Genomic DNA, 14,538 nt, shown 5'->3' on the forward strand with positions numbered 1-14,538 from the left:
GGAGGGGCACCTGGGGCCTTCCTCCACCATTAAAGCTGGAAAGTCGCCATATGACCTATCATGTGTCGGTGCGACGTTAAATCCAACAAAATAAAAAAAAAATTCTAAACATCTGTTAACAGGAATAAATCTCTATAAATCGCCAAGCAATGTCGTCTTTATTCATTGTATCAAGTACATTGCTTAGAGTTTGTTTGAGGTCTCAATTCAGCGTGCCGAATAATGGCGAACATTGAATGGCTGAAACTACTCCCGGCAGTAATTACGAGTGCACAGGCTCACCAATTAAACGAAATAAATAAATCTGAGGTTCGTCTCGGGATTCGGACAAACCTCTGATAGACGAGAATGATCAACACTGTTTTTCTGTTACCTTTAATATTTTAAATAACAAGCCATTGCTACCTTTATATGTAACAGAAATTGTGGGCTCGTCCGGTATTTGAACATTGACCGATATACTTTATACTTTCTAACTTTTCAGCTAAGTTTTTCAAATTATTGTGTACCAATAACTTTGATTTCGATTTCGGGTACAGTACTCTTATCACCAGCTATCAAGATGTCGTTTGATATTGATAAGTTTGTGGCTGAGCCATCCCAGGAGATGTTTCAATTAGCGAGAAAATCGGATTTATTTACTTGTACTAGCCAAGCATTATAACATTTCTGAAGAAAAGCCATCCATGCTCAAACAAGAAATTAAGAATATTATTGTTCAATACGTCAAGGATGATGACATTTTTATTCAACTGCTGATTTAAAATCAAAGGACATGCTTTAAAAGAGGAAATAAGATATTTGTTTCACAATGATTTCTTCGATCGAAGCATCTCCATGTACTGTTGTTCCAAAACCTGACAAATCCTACCGGTTGTGTACTGGTTACAGGAAAGCCAACAGCATCATAAAACTGATTCATTTCCTATGCCTAGAGTTGACGACTGTATTGATACATTTGGATATGCAAAAGTTTGGTCAAATGTCGACAGAATTCCAAGAGTGCACATATATTGAGATGTATTGGAGAAAATGTTAATTAAACCATAATTATTACTGGGACTTTGGTGTAAAGGAAACATCTCGAAAATCAGGGTTTTATCCATTCAGCAGGTAGAATGATAAAATGTCCTAGCCCCCTTCACTGTAGTTTGTAAACGCTGCTAACAGAAAAAAAGGTTGAACAAGTGACTAAATCAGTAAAAAATCGCTTGAAATTACTCAAAACAAAAACAGTAATTACTACTAATTGTAATTTTCAAAATGTTAAAAACCCTAGGTTTAACCCCTAAATAAAGGGAAAGCTTAAATGTTTCAACTATGATTCTTAGAAATCACCTCTAAAGAAACTGCCCTAAATTATACCATAAACCTGGACACAATAGACAGTGAAACAATGTCCCATAGGTTCGGGACCCATTAAAGTTCAACGGATTACAATCTGCGTGGTGCAACTATTTCTATCAAAGTATCGACTTCTAAAACATTCAAGTTATAACTCTATGTGACCATACAATAGTAAGATTCATACTGCTTCAAACACTACACTTGATGTGAAGAGTGAAATCATCAGTCTGCTGTTGAGACATAATTCAGAAGGTTAACAAAACAGTAATTTGTCTGAGTATTGTTACATGTTGAGACAAATCTTTTTAAATGCTTTATGAAATCATAATAAAGGAATGAATGTAAAACGAAGTGAAGCGGGACGACCGATGTTGCGAAATTTGTCCTTTTCGTGTATTACATGTCATTCGTTTAATTAAAATGGAAATGTTCGTCTGATTTGTATGCCTAAAAAGTTCAAATGTAAGTTGTTTCTGATTTAAATCAGATATTGGTAATCTTACCTCGGTGTTCACGGCAAAGTCTATGTGTAAGTATTTACCGGTAAAATAGTATCTAAAATATTGGAGTAAAGTAGCCTTTGTAAAAGTCTAAGGTAACTCCGTACACAGGTAACTACATAGAGCCATAAAAATATACACTGCGTATCTTGTTTGGTCAGATCGTCGGCAAAATATCAAGAGAGCACACCGACGATATATTGAAAAAATATATTAATTGATTAAGACATAATTATTACTGGAACTTTGGTGTAGATAATTAGCGGCTTCGGCTCTTTTAACTTTTTGTATAAGCTGAGTATAAGCTGATGGTTTAAGGTTATAGTTCTGAACTTTGATAGTGTTTGAGACAAGGTTTGAAACGGAGATAAAAAGACGAAAAATTGTAAGGTCTGTGACAGCAGTTTAAGGTTAAATAGACGTTTGGTTTGAAACAGGGTTATGGTTTTGACCTAGGATGGTTGTTAAAAGGCTAATCCATCATACGTGCGGCATATGCTTATATTTTAGGGGTCTCCAACAATCCATATACTCATACTAAATCAAGTGGTTCGTCATGGTTTACTGAAATTTGATTTAAGGTCAAAGACACAGGTTTGATACCAGCTAAAAAATTGTATATTAGAACCACATACTCACTTGATTGTTTGCCGGATATTAGTTGAATGATGTTTTTATTAATCTTTAACAAATCATTGGTCAAACTAATCAGATGCAATGCAGCTTAAGAAACATTTATTTTACAAGTTCAATACCAATCAACAAAGCAGATATCTAAAAGCAAATTGTATATACAGTCTAACAATAAGTAACGCTCGATACACTTGACACAATACTAAACACAAACTTAACTGTAGTTGGGTGATATTGTCTGTTTAGCTCGACTATTTGAAGAATAGGTTAAGCTGTTGACGTCGGCGTCCCGATTTGGCTAAGTTTTTGTATGTAAGCTTGTATCTCAGTAACCACTTGTGGAAATGAATTGAAACTTCACATACTCATTCACTGTGATAAAACTGACTTACACTGAAAAGGTTCCAGAACTATATTTTGCTTTTTTACTAAAGTAAAAAACTTTTTCGATTTCTTGTTAAGAGTTTGCATGCAAGCTAGTATCTCAGTACCTACAAATTGAATGGATTGAAACTTCACACACCTGTTAATTATGATGATCAGACATTCAGATAGGTTCCACAACTCTACTTTGCATCTATACAAAATTATTCCCCTTTTACAACTTAGCAATTCTTGGTTTAGTTTTGTATGTAAGGTAGTAGCTCAGTACCCAATGGAAATTGATTGAAAGTTCACATAGATATACTTGTCCGCTGTGATGAGCTGACTTTTACTGCACAGGGTTCAATCTATTGACAACGCTGTTGAATAGTCGAGCGTTGCTGTCCTCAGTCAGCTCTTGTTGAAATATACGATGTCTTCATCTGCTTTTTCATGAACAGATACTACCCCGTAAACGCTAATAATAAATTTCAATCCTTTAATATTGTTCATTTGTTTATGCTATTACATTGTTAGTGTTTTCAATATGGTTCTAACATGTAGTCTGCAATTATTGTGTCCCGGTCTCAGCAAATTAAGCCTATATCAAGAAAATCCCTAATTTACACACTTTTCGGTGTTTTTAAAATCTGAACATGTCATCACAACGGTATAGCATGGGAAAAATTATGCTACGATTTTACATGATAGGGTTTTCAGTGACCGTTATAGCGTACTTTAATCTTATATCACTAATAAATGGTTTGAGAAAGTCCTTAGAAAACACCTTAGTAGGTTTCGGATTCAATATCTGCTTAAATTGCAAATTTACATTTATATTCCGCATAATGACGTGAACAAATATAGTCAAACTTGTTTTAGTTAACCATTTCCTAAAAAACACAACGAAACTTGAACAATATTAAATGCAACACCTAGCATTGGCATACTTGCTACATAAATTTGCGAAACTTTCCATAATTCTATAAGGAATCAATATGTACATGTTTGTACCCGTTAAAGTAAGTATTGACGAATATATACATACACCGAAGATAGAAACTAAACAAACAAACATGTCAAAATAAAATCTGCAGCATTTCTCTTTATGGCGTGTTGGGCGACCTGTGGTTTTCCACCTTTTTTCTTTTGTTCTTCTCAAAGCTGCATTGTAATCGTAAATATCTTCACGTGCTTTCAGTTACAGCTGCTACATCTCGATCTCTTGAGATCGTTCGGCACAACATTTATGTTGTGTTAGTGTACTGTTAAATATTTCAGCCTCATGAAAACATGATATAAAAGAATAAAAAGCTTGTCTATCAGTCGGTATATCCGAGACACATTTTATATTTAGTACATACATTATATACTTGGGATTTAAATTGCTGTATATGCATTACAGATTTCTTACGCTAATGTAAGAAGCAATAAGGAATCCATTTAACACAATTAAAACAATGACAGCAGCAACGAAAACAGTCCTTATGAAACCATAACAGCAGTCACATTCATTATCTTCAAGTTCCTGTGCATCTGGTCTCTGCCTGTTCCAGCAAGCAAGTGCACATATTTTTCCAGCATTGTATATTCTCACTCCATTCTGTTTACCGATCCGACTTATCACAATACCAACGATTCCAAACAAGCCAGCTAAAAAGTCGTTCCGAAGGTCAGGGCTGATGTCTTGGAATACATTCTTTCCTTTGATCTGTAAACAGTCCCTCGACGCTATTAAAAGCGTTATTAGTACGACACATTCAAAAAGAGCTACAATAAGTTTGATGACTAGCATTGCAAAATCATTCATTTGGAGTCTTAAGCAGCAAATTTCAGGGTCCGTGTTAGTGCAGAAACGATAAATATCTACGATTATTTCAATGACTGATGCTATTAATTTAAGAATGACAAAGGCAAGGATAATCCAAGCGCATGTCTGTAACTGAATTTTACATTCATCTATCGGTTTAACCGTTTGAGCATCATTTTGAAGATCTACGTTTTTATGGATCTCTGCGAAATTTTTCCAGTCAAAACCTATGCCAACAATGGTAAATATTGTACCAACAATAAGCAAAGTAAGTTTACAACTCCTACTTTCACAACACTCGCACATTGTTACCTGTTGTGTTTAAATATTTCGCCTTCCTCTTTATCAGGACCTAGAAATACGAAGAAGAAAAACAATACAATTACGTAATTGCGCAAATATAATGATATGTAGCTGTACCAAAGCAAGAAGTATATTCCACGTAAATAAAATGGAAAGTAGAAACGACATGCAAATGTATTTTCAAAGCTATTGTATATATTTCCAGTTCGTTTCCAAATGACGATATGGATCTCATGACATAAATCTTTTTAACCTTAAAGTCGTCAAAATAGTATCAGTATTTGCTCTGTCGGATCAAGGTAGCTAAAATATTGGCTGCATTCTTTTTATAGATAGTATCCAAATACGGGAGAGGTTTTTTAATTCCAACTGATTCAATATTTTAGCAACACACTGGTCTTTTATCACACACGCACATGCAGTACAGATATTCAATAGCGGAAAAAGATAATTAAAATGCCTTCAATTTGTTTTACATATTTAACAATTCTAACCCAATTAATGATGTAAAATAATGTAACTCAACCGGCTTCACCCGTTTACGGCATCTTTTGGAGTGATACTGATATATATTTATATGTGCGTGTTTGTGTGTGCGTGTCCGCGTGCGCGGGCGTGTGCGTCCGGGTGTGTGTGTGTGGGTTGGTGTGTGGAAATGATAAAAGACCACGATGTTGCTAAGATTCTTTCAAGATGCTTCTAAAATTCATTATATTTCTATGTTAACTATTTTGACAGTTTCTACATTGTTTTCTTTATCTTATTAATTAAATTTCTTTCCAAAACAATAATTTGAGAGCTGTATGAAAGTGCTTGTTTTATTTTCGTTCATGATGTTTTAAAACCTCTCTGAATTTTAAATATGATTAAATCTACTTTCATTGGGGACTCTGTGGTGGAGTGTTAATTTCTTTACGGACACCGCTTAGGCGGCCGACGCTCAAAATTTAGGGGGCAAGCGACGGTAAATTTGAAAAATTCCACAAATTGTTGTTGATACAAATGCGAAAAAAAAAATACTAAAACTCCAGGAAGTTGTAGAGTGGATATATTGCATGTACTAAGTACTTCATCATGTGCCATTTACAGCCAACGAGTAAAACTCCGCTTCCAGCACACTAAATTTTAAGGCAAAAATGGCCCTAAATGCCTTGGGCGACCTGTACCGTATTATCTGCAAATGACTGACCAAAAACATATGTATATTTTTAGAGCATGTGACTAAACAAAAATAATGGTGGTATGAAAAGTGTCTCATAACCGTTTACTTTTTCCGCAAATTTCAGCTGAATGACCATTTCCATTTCGTCTGACTTCCGTTACCTTAGAGAATGTTTTAGACACGGCCGTCTTTACAGCGCTAGGAAAATCGATAAAAGCATTTATAATTACATGTACTTGCCCGCAGGAATCCTTAGTTCTCTAAACATCCTAGATTACCAGTTGAATATAAATGCCTTTAAAACAGATATATCTTTTTAAAAAAAAAAACGTATCAGGGCCACAATACGAAACAGACTCGATATCAGTAGGAATTCACCTTTGTTACGGTTCTGCTCAACATGGACAGTAGGGGCCGTATTCATAAAGCATCTTAAGTATAAGTATAAGAAATTGATTATTTACTTAAGTATTACTTAGGTTAGAAATTTATTTTACTTAAGTATATTTGTTATTCATAAAACAACATAATAAGTAAGTAATTTTTGTTTTTTATTGTGGACGAAAACAACACTTTAATCGTACTCACCACGCTATTTTATTTTCTGACTTAAGTCATTTCTTACGTATCTTAAGTTTTAGCTATTTTATGACTAGGACTTAAGTTTTTACTTAGACTTAAGCTGAAATATCCACAAACTTAAGTAAAATCTTAAACTTTAGTCAAAACTTATACTTAAGATGCTTTATGAATACGGCCCCTGGTTTATTACTCCACCACTGCATCTTGATAGTCATCATAAAACATGCAGTAAAATATGTCTGCATGTCTTAAAACCATACAGAGTATACACATCTATTGAGCATTAGATATATAGAAATCCGCCTCTTATACACCCAACTCATATGACTAGTATTTATAATTTAACCTAGTCGAAATATGCAGTTTGGATATTTTTATCTTTGACATTGTACAGTCGTGCAATGAGAAATGGAAGTATACATCTTACGTCAATACAGGAGTCTAAATTTATGATTTATAACTGACAAGATTGTTTAAAATTCAAAAATTGTCATTTTCCCATTAAAAGCAGATAAATTCAAATACAGATGATTGTTATAATTTTATTATATACTGGGTAAAGAGAAAGCTGGCCTAAACCAGGTTTAGACCAATCTAGTTACTGCTTGTAAAATAAGAAAATAACTGTAAAACACACCTGCACTCACCTTGGTGATAAAATCCGTCATTTATGCAAAATACTCGGGTAATATTTCATACATGCATCTGTGTTTGCGATCAATAAACTGTTTTACAATATGCATCATGCGTAACTATCATATCGCGTGTCAGAAAATAGGAACAACATCAGTAGTGACTTCCGACGTCTGACTTCTGACTTCCGTGTGCTTATAGTATGAACAGTCTGAAGTGTGAAGTCGGAAGTCAGAAGTCGGAACTCGGAAGTCAGAAGTCAGAAGTCGAAAGTCGGAAGTCAGAAGTCAGAAGTCGGAAGTATGCTTTCCATGATTGTGTACAGTGGAAATACTATTTCCAAAACTAATGCAGATATTGAATTAAAACTTCACATGTGTTTTCGGGGTTATAAAACTAAATGATAGCATCAAGTCCCGTAACTCCGACTTGCATTTTGGCCAAATTATTCCCCTTTTGGACTTAGAAAATCCTGGTTGAAGTTTTGCGTCCACGTATTGATAGCTATTACTTAAAGGCATATAGATTTGAAACTTATATTTTCTTTTTCCAAATCAAATACCAACGTCACTGGTTCAAGTCCCATAACTCTGACATGTATTTTTGCCCCTTTTATAAAACTAGTTGATTGCATCAAGTCCCATAACTCTGACATGTATTTTAATAAATTATGCCCCCTTTTAGTCTTGCAAGTTACTATCTCCAAAATTAATGCAGATATTGAATGCAGGTGCTGGATTGAAACTCTGTAGATATTTTAACATTAGGATAATATTCCTGCTTCTGGGGCGATTCGAATAGTTGAGCACTGGCTGTCTTACGGACAGCTCTTGTTCTTTTTCTAGGCCAATTTCCAACCTCACTGGGTCAAGTTCCATAACTCTGAGATGTATATTTGGCAAATTATGCCCCCTTTTGGACTTAGAAAATCCTGGTTAAAGTTATGCGTTCAAGTACATATAGCTATTACTTTTGGACTAAGAAAATCCTGGTTAAAGTTTTACATGCAAGTTACTCTCTCCAAAATTAATGCAGAAATTGAATTGAAACTTCACGTATGTCTTCGGGGTTATAAAACTAGGTGATAGAATTAAGTCCCATGATTCTGACCTGCATTTTAGCCAAATTATATCCCCTTTTGGACTTACAAAATCCTGGTTAAAGTTTTGCATAGCTTTGAAAATTATGTTTTCTTTTTCTAGGTCAATTACTAACCTTACTGGGTCAGGTCCCATAACTCTGACTTATATTTTGGTATAATCATGCCTCCCTTTTGTCTTAGAAAATCCTTGCTAAAGTTTTACATGCAAGTTACTATCTCCAAAACTAACGCAGATATTGAATTGAAACTTCACATGTGTCTTTAGGGTAATATTCCAGCTTCTGGGACAACAATTCGATTAGTCGAGCATTGGCTGTCTATCGGACATCTCTTCTTGTAACTCAAAGGCATTTTCCAAAGGTTTATTACTTCCGTATGCTTATAGTATGAATAGTCTGAAGTGCAAAGTCGGAAGTCAAAAGTCGAAACTCGGAAGTCGAAAGTCAGAAGTCGGAACTCGGAAGTCGAAAATCAGAAGTCGGAAGTTAGAAGTCGGAACTCGGAAGTCAGAAGTCGGAAGTCAGAAGTCAGAAATCAGAAGTCACCACCTGTCTTTCGTGGTATCCAGCTTCGATTAAATTTCTAAAACATTAAGATAGCAGTAATATTTTATAAAAAAGCGACGTACCAACAACGCGAATTATTTCAAATAATATAATTATACTGAAAGGGGTAATTATATTTATATTAAAAGGCGTTATTCACATTTGCTGGCACTATGTTTATATATAGAAATAGGTTAATATACCACAAACTGACTTCAGAGATACACGTGTTTCTTTTTACTCAGATATCAGAGCATGAAATGACACTAAGAGGGCTGTTTGGGGTTTTCCCCATTAATACATTTGGAATGTCATCATAGGGTATAAATAAAAACCGCACATGTATGACTTAAAACAAAAGAAACATAATGGGTCAAATAATTATAAATGTAGTCATTCGGTCACATAAGTAGTATTAATAGTTATGCGGACGTACACATGCAAAGTTATCTTGACTGAAATTTGTTATAGTTTATATTTCCAAACCCTAGCCGATATTGTTACCTTATCAAACATCGTTAAACTGACAAATATAAAGTGTACATTTTAATAATATTATCTGACGAATTAAGGTATGGCCCATGTAATAATGTACCTCCTTTTTAAGAGTATTCAATTCTTACAATAAACTACTTTGACTTAAATTTTTCAGTAGGTATAGGTTCAAGCCCCATTGGAACCGAATTTTTGTCCTTATATTTCTTTTTTTCTAGTAAGTTTTTTTTCAAGACTTATTATTATTGATTTATTGTAAAAAAAGTGATTTTTTTTTCATTCGATAAGTGTGTTTTTCAAAGTGAATTTACCTCTGAAACAGAAGGGGGCAGAGTTAGACATCTTTAAAAATACTAAGTTACATCCAGTATAAAAGTTCTCTATTTTGCCTTTACTCTTTCGATTACATATTGTGGAAGAAATGTAGGTAGGTTTTGCTTCTGCCCCAAGGTTATGTTTGAATGAAGTGAGCAAAACTGAAAACAGTCCCACAGGACTCGACCTTAATTTTTCAATGTTGGAGTTAGAATTCTGTCTTATTAAATCCTTTTACTTGAGGCATCCTAGAAAAAAATGATATTCACAGTTTTAGTTTGTGTTTTATAATTGTTTACCAATAGCTTGACGTTTCTTTTATCAACATTACTGGTATAATTAATTCTCTGCAAACGTTTTGGATAGTGGCCATCACTTTGAAATTTGTCTTTACTTGAACTTGAGGAAATATCATGAATTATACAAAAACATTTAAAACACGGCACGGTAGAAATTGTTTACATTTTGCATACAAGTCTCTCACTGGATACAGCATGTTTTGAAACAATTGAAATATTCACCATTAAGTGGGTCATACCTTAAGAAGGTTGAATACCTTAACATCTGTATGTGCGGATTTACGACAACGTTTTACCAAGCTGTCTCCGATTTAATGCTTAATGATTTAATAATGTTGAAAATAATGAATACATTACCGCAGAAACGGTAAAAGACATACGTTGTTGCGTTAAAATGACATCATCGGCTCGTGCCTTTACGTGTCAGATACTTCGCAAACTTATTAGCTTTTATTTTAACAGTAAGTACGTAATTCTGAGTATTTATTTTCATTTGAGCTATTTTCAATCAGTCATATTTGCCGAAATATTTTACGAGTCTTTCGCTTTGAATGATGATCAATATTTTGCGGTTTTTATATTTTATGCGGAATGTAAGAAAATGGGTGAAAGGTCACTTATTACGGCCGTTTTAAAAAGAAAGTTTGAGTGATTTGATTTGTAATACATATTTGTTTCATTTCCTTTGATAATTTGGTACTTATAGACCAAACTATGCTCTAAAATTATTCAGAAGAAAATAGTGATTTCTTTAATTAAATTTACCATGGATACGAACCCCATTACCTATATGTATCTAAATGTTAAATTCAAAGGCGTTGTCACTGCTTTATTTAAAGAACACAGGTTCAGCTCACTATCCATCAGAATAATAATTGCAAGCATAATGAATTTTCCAAATAAATGTCAGGCGAGGAGTACTGCTGCAAGTATTTTTAGCTTTGGAATTTGTTTACATTGTATATAAATGTTAATAAAATATAGAAATAAAATGTTCTGTAGCTACAGTAAAGGAGACAGATTAATTTATGTAATATTTCTCTCTAAGAAATTACGATAAAAAGCAAAGATAAATAGGGAAAAGTGTTTGGTATTCTGCTAATGATACAACTAAAATATTCCACTTTGGTCATAAACAGAATGGCACTAAACCGTCGAAGAAAAAACATTATCAGACATAGCCTTGCTCCTACTTCTTAGCGGGGATGTATCTCAAAACCCAGGGCCCGCCAATACCAGCTGTGGTGTTGTAAACATTAACGACATGGTACTTTGGTGTACTGACTGTGAGATGTGGTACCACAAAAAGTGCTCAGATTTGACAGACAACATGTATAAACAGTATAAGCTGTCATAGCCTTCTATGTTTACATGCCCTGTATGTATATCCTCACATGCTTCATCTCCTGCTAGTCAGCTTCCAGCATCAGCAAATGTCCCACAGAATACATCTAGTGACACATCTGAAACTTTTGATTTAACCAATGTGAGTCAAATGACACTGATATTTTTGACCAGCTTACAAAAGCAAGAAGATCCAACCCTAAGAAATTTATTTGTGCTTACCTAAATATTAACAGTTTAAAACACAAATTCCGTTTTATTGAAGACCTGTTACTTAAATCAACTGTTGACTTGCTTTTTCTAGCAGAGACTAAACTGGATGACACTTTTGTTGATGCACAGTTCTCAGTAGACAATTACTACTTCTGGAGAGCTGGCAGGACAATCCAAAGGTGGTGGCCTAGCTGCATGTCTCAGAAGTGACCTTGTTGTTGACGGAAAATCCAATCTAGAATTTCAGGTGATTGAATCAGTTGGTGTTGAAATAAAATTTGACAATATGAAATGGTTTATCTGCGGAATTTATAGGCCTCCAGCTTTACCAAATGATGAATCTTTTGATGATATATATAACACAATTGACAAAATTTCAGTGAAATATGACCACATAATAATTCTTGGAGATGCAAATTATGACTGTCTGAACAGAGGTAAGTGCAAAGTTTTGTGTCAGATATGTGACATTTTTGACTTCAACAATTTAAGTAAAGAACCCACATGTTTTCCAAAATTGTATGTGCCTAGCCTTCTTGATGTTATACTGACAAATACTCCTGCCAAAATTGATCAAACTTTTAACTTTTCATGTGGAGTCAGTAATGTTCACAATATTATTGGTTTTCAAATGAATTGTTGTGTGCCAAAGAGCAAAGTATAGAAGTTTTAGAAATTTTAACCATGAACATATTTTGTCAGATTTATCTTCCATTGATTTTCCTGATATTGTTAGGAGCCATGATGTTAATATGGCATCAGAGGTTTTTAGCAAATCAATTTTAGACTGTTTTGACAAGTATGCTTCTATTAAATCAAGAAAACAGCCTGCAAAACCAGTTCACTTTATGAACTCTGATCTCAGGAAAGCCATTTATAAGAAAGGGCAACTGTTTCACTCTTTTCAAAGTAACAAAACAGACGCTAATTGGCATAAGTACAGAAAAGCAAGCAAGGAATCTTGTATATAAACTTAAAAAAGGCCATGAGAAATTATTTTATTGATAGATGCAGTGGTGGATGCAAAAGCAAAGATTTTTGGAACACCATCAAACCTTTTATAACAAATGAGGGTAATTTTACTCAGAAAAATAGTGTACTTGAAGAAAATAATGAGCTAGTGTCTGACCTGTTACAGCTCCTTCAGGGATGTGGTCAAGGGTGTTCCTCAGGGATCCATACTGGGTCCTATCCTGTTTAACATTTTCATGAATGACATTTTCAGTTTCATCTCCCAGTCTGACCTGTATAACTATGCAGATGACAATACTATTTCATTTGCTAGTACTTCTCCAGCAAACTTAGTTAGTGTTCTTGAATCAGAGAGTCTGAAACTTATCAAATGGTTTGCAGACAATTTGATGCAAGCTAACCCTGAGAAATTCCAGGCCATATCCCTGGGGGCTAGGACACATGACCTTAACCTTACTTTTAATTTAAATGATACAAGCATCAAGTGTGAAGACGAAGTAGACCTACTCGGTGTTACGTTTGATTTTTTGTTGAACTTAAAGTCCCATGTTGACAAAATATGTAAAAAAAAGCATCTAAGCAATTAAATATTATGAAGAGAATTGTTTGTAATTTGACGAGACTTGGTAGGCTGACTATGTATCACTCGTTTATATTGTCAAACTTTAATTACTGCCCTTTGACCTGGCATTTTAGTGGCAAAACAAAAGCATCTAAAATAAAGAAAATACAGAATAGGGCTCTTAGATTCGTATACAATGACTATGTTAGTTCATATGAAACTCTGCTTGATAAATCTGGTCTTCCTATGTTCATGACTAGAAGAATGAGAACGACAGCTTTGGTGGTTTTTAAAATTTTAAACAAGAATGGTCCGAAGTATCTACATGATCTTTTTAATATAAAAAACTTCCATTACAATTTTAGGTATACAAATACAGTTGAACTGCAAAAGGTTAGAACAACCAGGTATGGATTAAATTCATTCAGATACTCTGCTGCCAAACTATGGAATTTCCTCCCAAATCATGTTAGAGAAATAACTTTATTTTCTCAGTTTAAATCAAATATTGCTCTGTGTGATGGCTAGTCTTGCTCGTGCCCTGCATGCCTTGTTACATAATATGGCTTACCACTTGTATTTCTTAACTCTTGTGATCTTGTGAATGAACTGATTTGTGCATGTCTCATGCTTTGTGCCATTTGTTTTGTGTTTTGCATAATAGCAGCATATATCATACTTAACTATTTTGCATGTGTTTTTGCCATTAGCAACAAAATCATGTACTGTTTACGTATCATGTCATTTGGAATTCTGTTTATTGCTTAAAGGTGATTAAGATATGTGATTAGTTTTACCTGTGTCAACTGTTTTACTCTAGTAGTATGCTAGTCTGTTTTTAGCTGTGAAGGTCTTAACACTGCTAGTCTTTAATACTTACATTTACCATTTGCTATCTTATGCTTGTAGTCTTAACTCTGTTGTCATCATGATATATAATATACTTTTTATAGTTTTAATATTGCTTATCTTTATATGCTTAATGTGCTATGCTTTGCTTTTGTTATCACGTCATGCGTGTTATTTACTAGTGGGTTTAAAAGCTCTGCAGAGCTTGTGTTATATTGTTGTGATATCCGACTTTAAATAAATTTTACTTGACTTGAATTGTTTGAAAATGAGAGAAAATGCCTGACCTTGGAAACACGATCCCTACAATATATACATTCTAAGCTTATATTAGAAAAGTAACGAGCATACTAATTATACAAGAGCTGTCGGAGGACAGCAACGCTCGACTATTCAACAGCCATGCCAATGGGTAAATGAATATTTAAAGTCGAAAAAGGGCATAATTTTGTACAATTGCAAAATAGGGTTATGGAATATGTACAACGCATAATTATCAGCTCATGACA

The sequence above is a fragment of the Mercenaria mercenaria genome, chromosome 12 (assembly GCF_021730395.1).
Source record: "Mercenaria mercenaria strain notata chromosome 12, MADL_Memer_1, whole genome shotgun sequence".
NCBI lineage: Eukaryota > Metazoa > Mollusca > Bivalvia > Venerida > Veneridae > Mercenaria > Mercenaria mercenaria.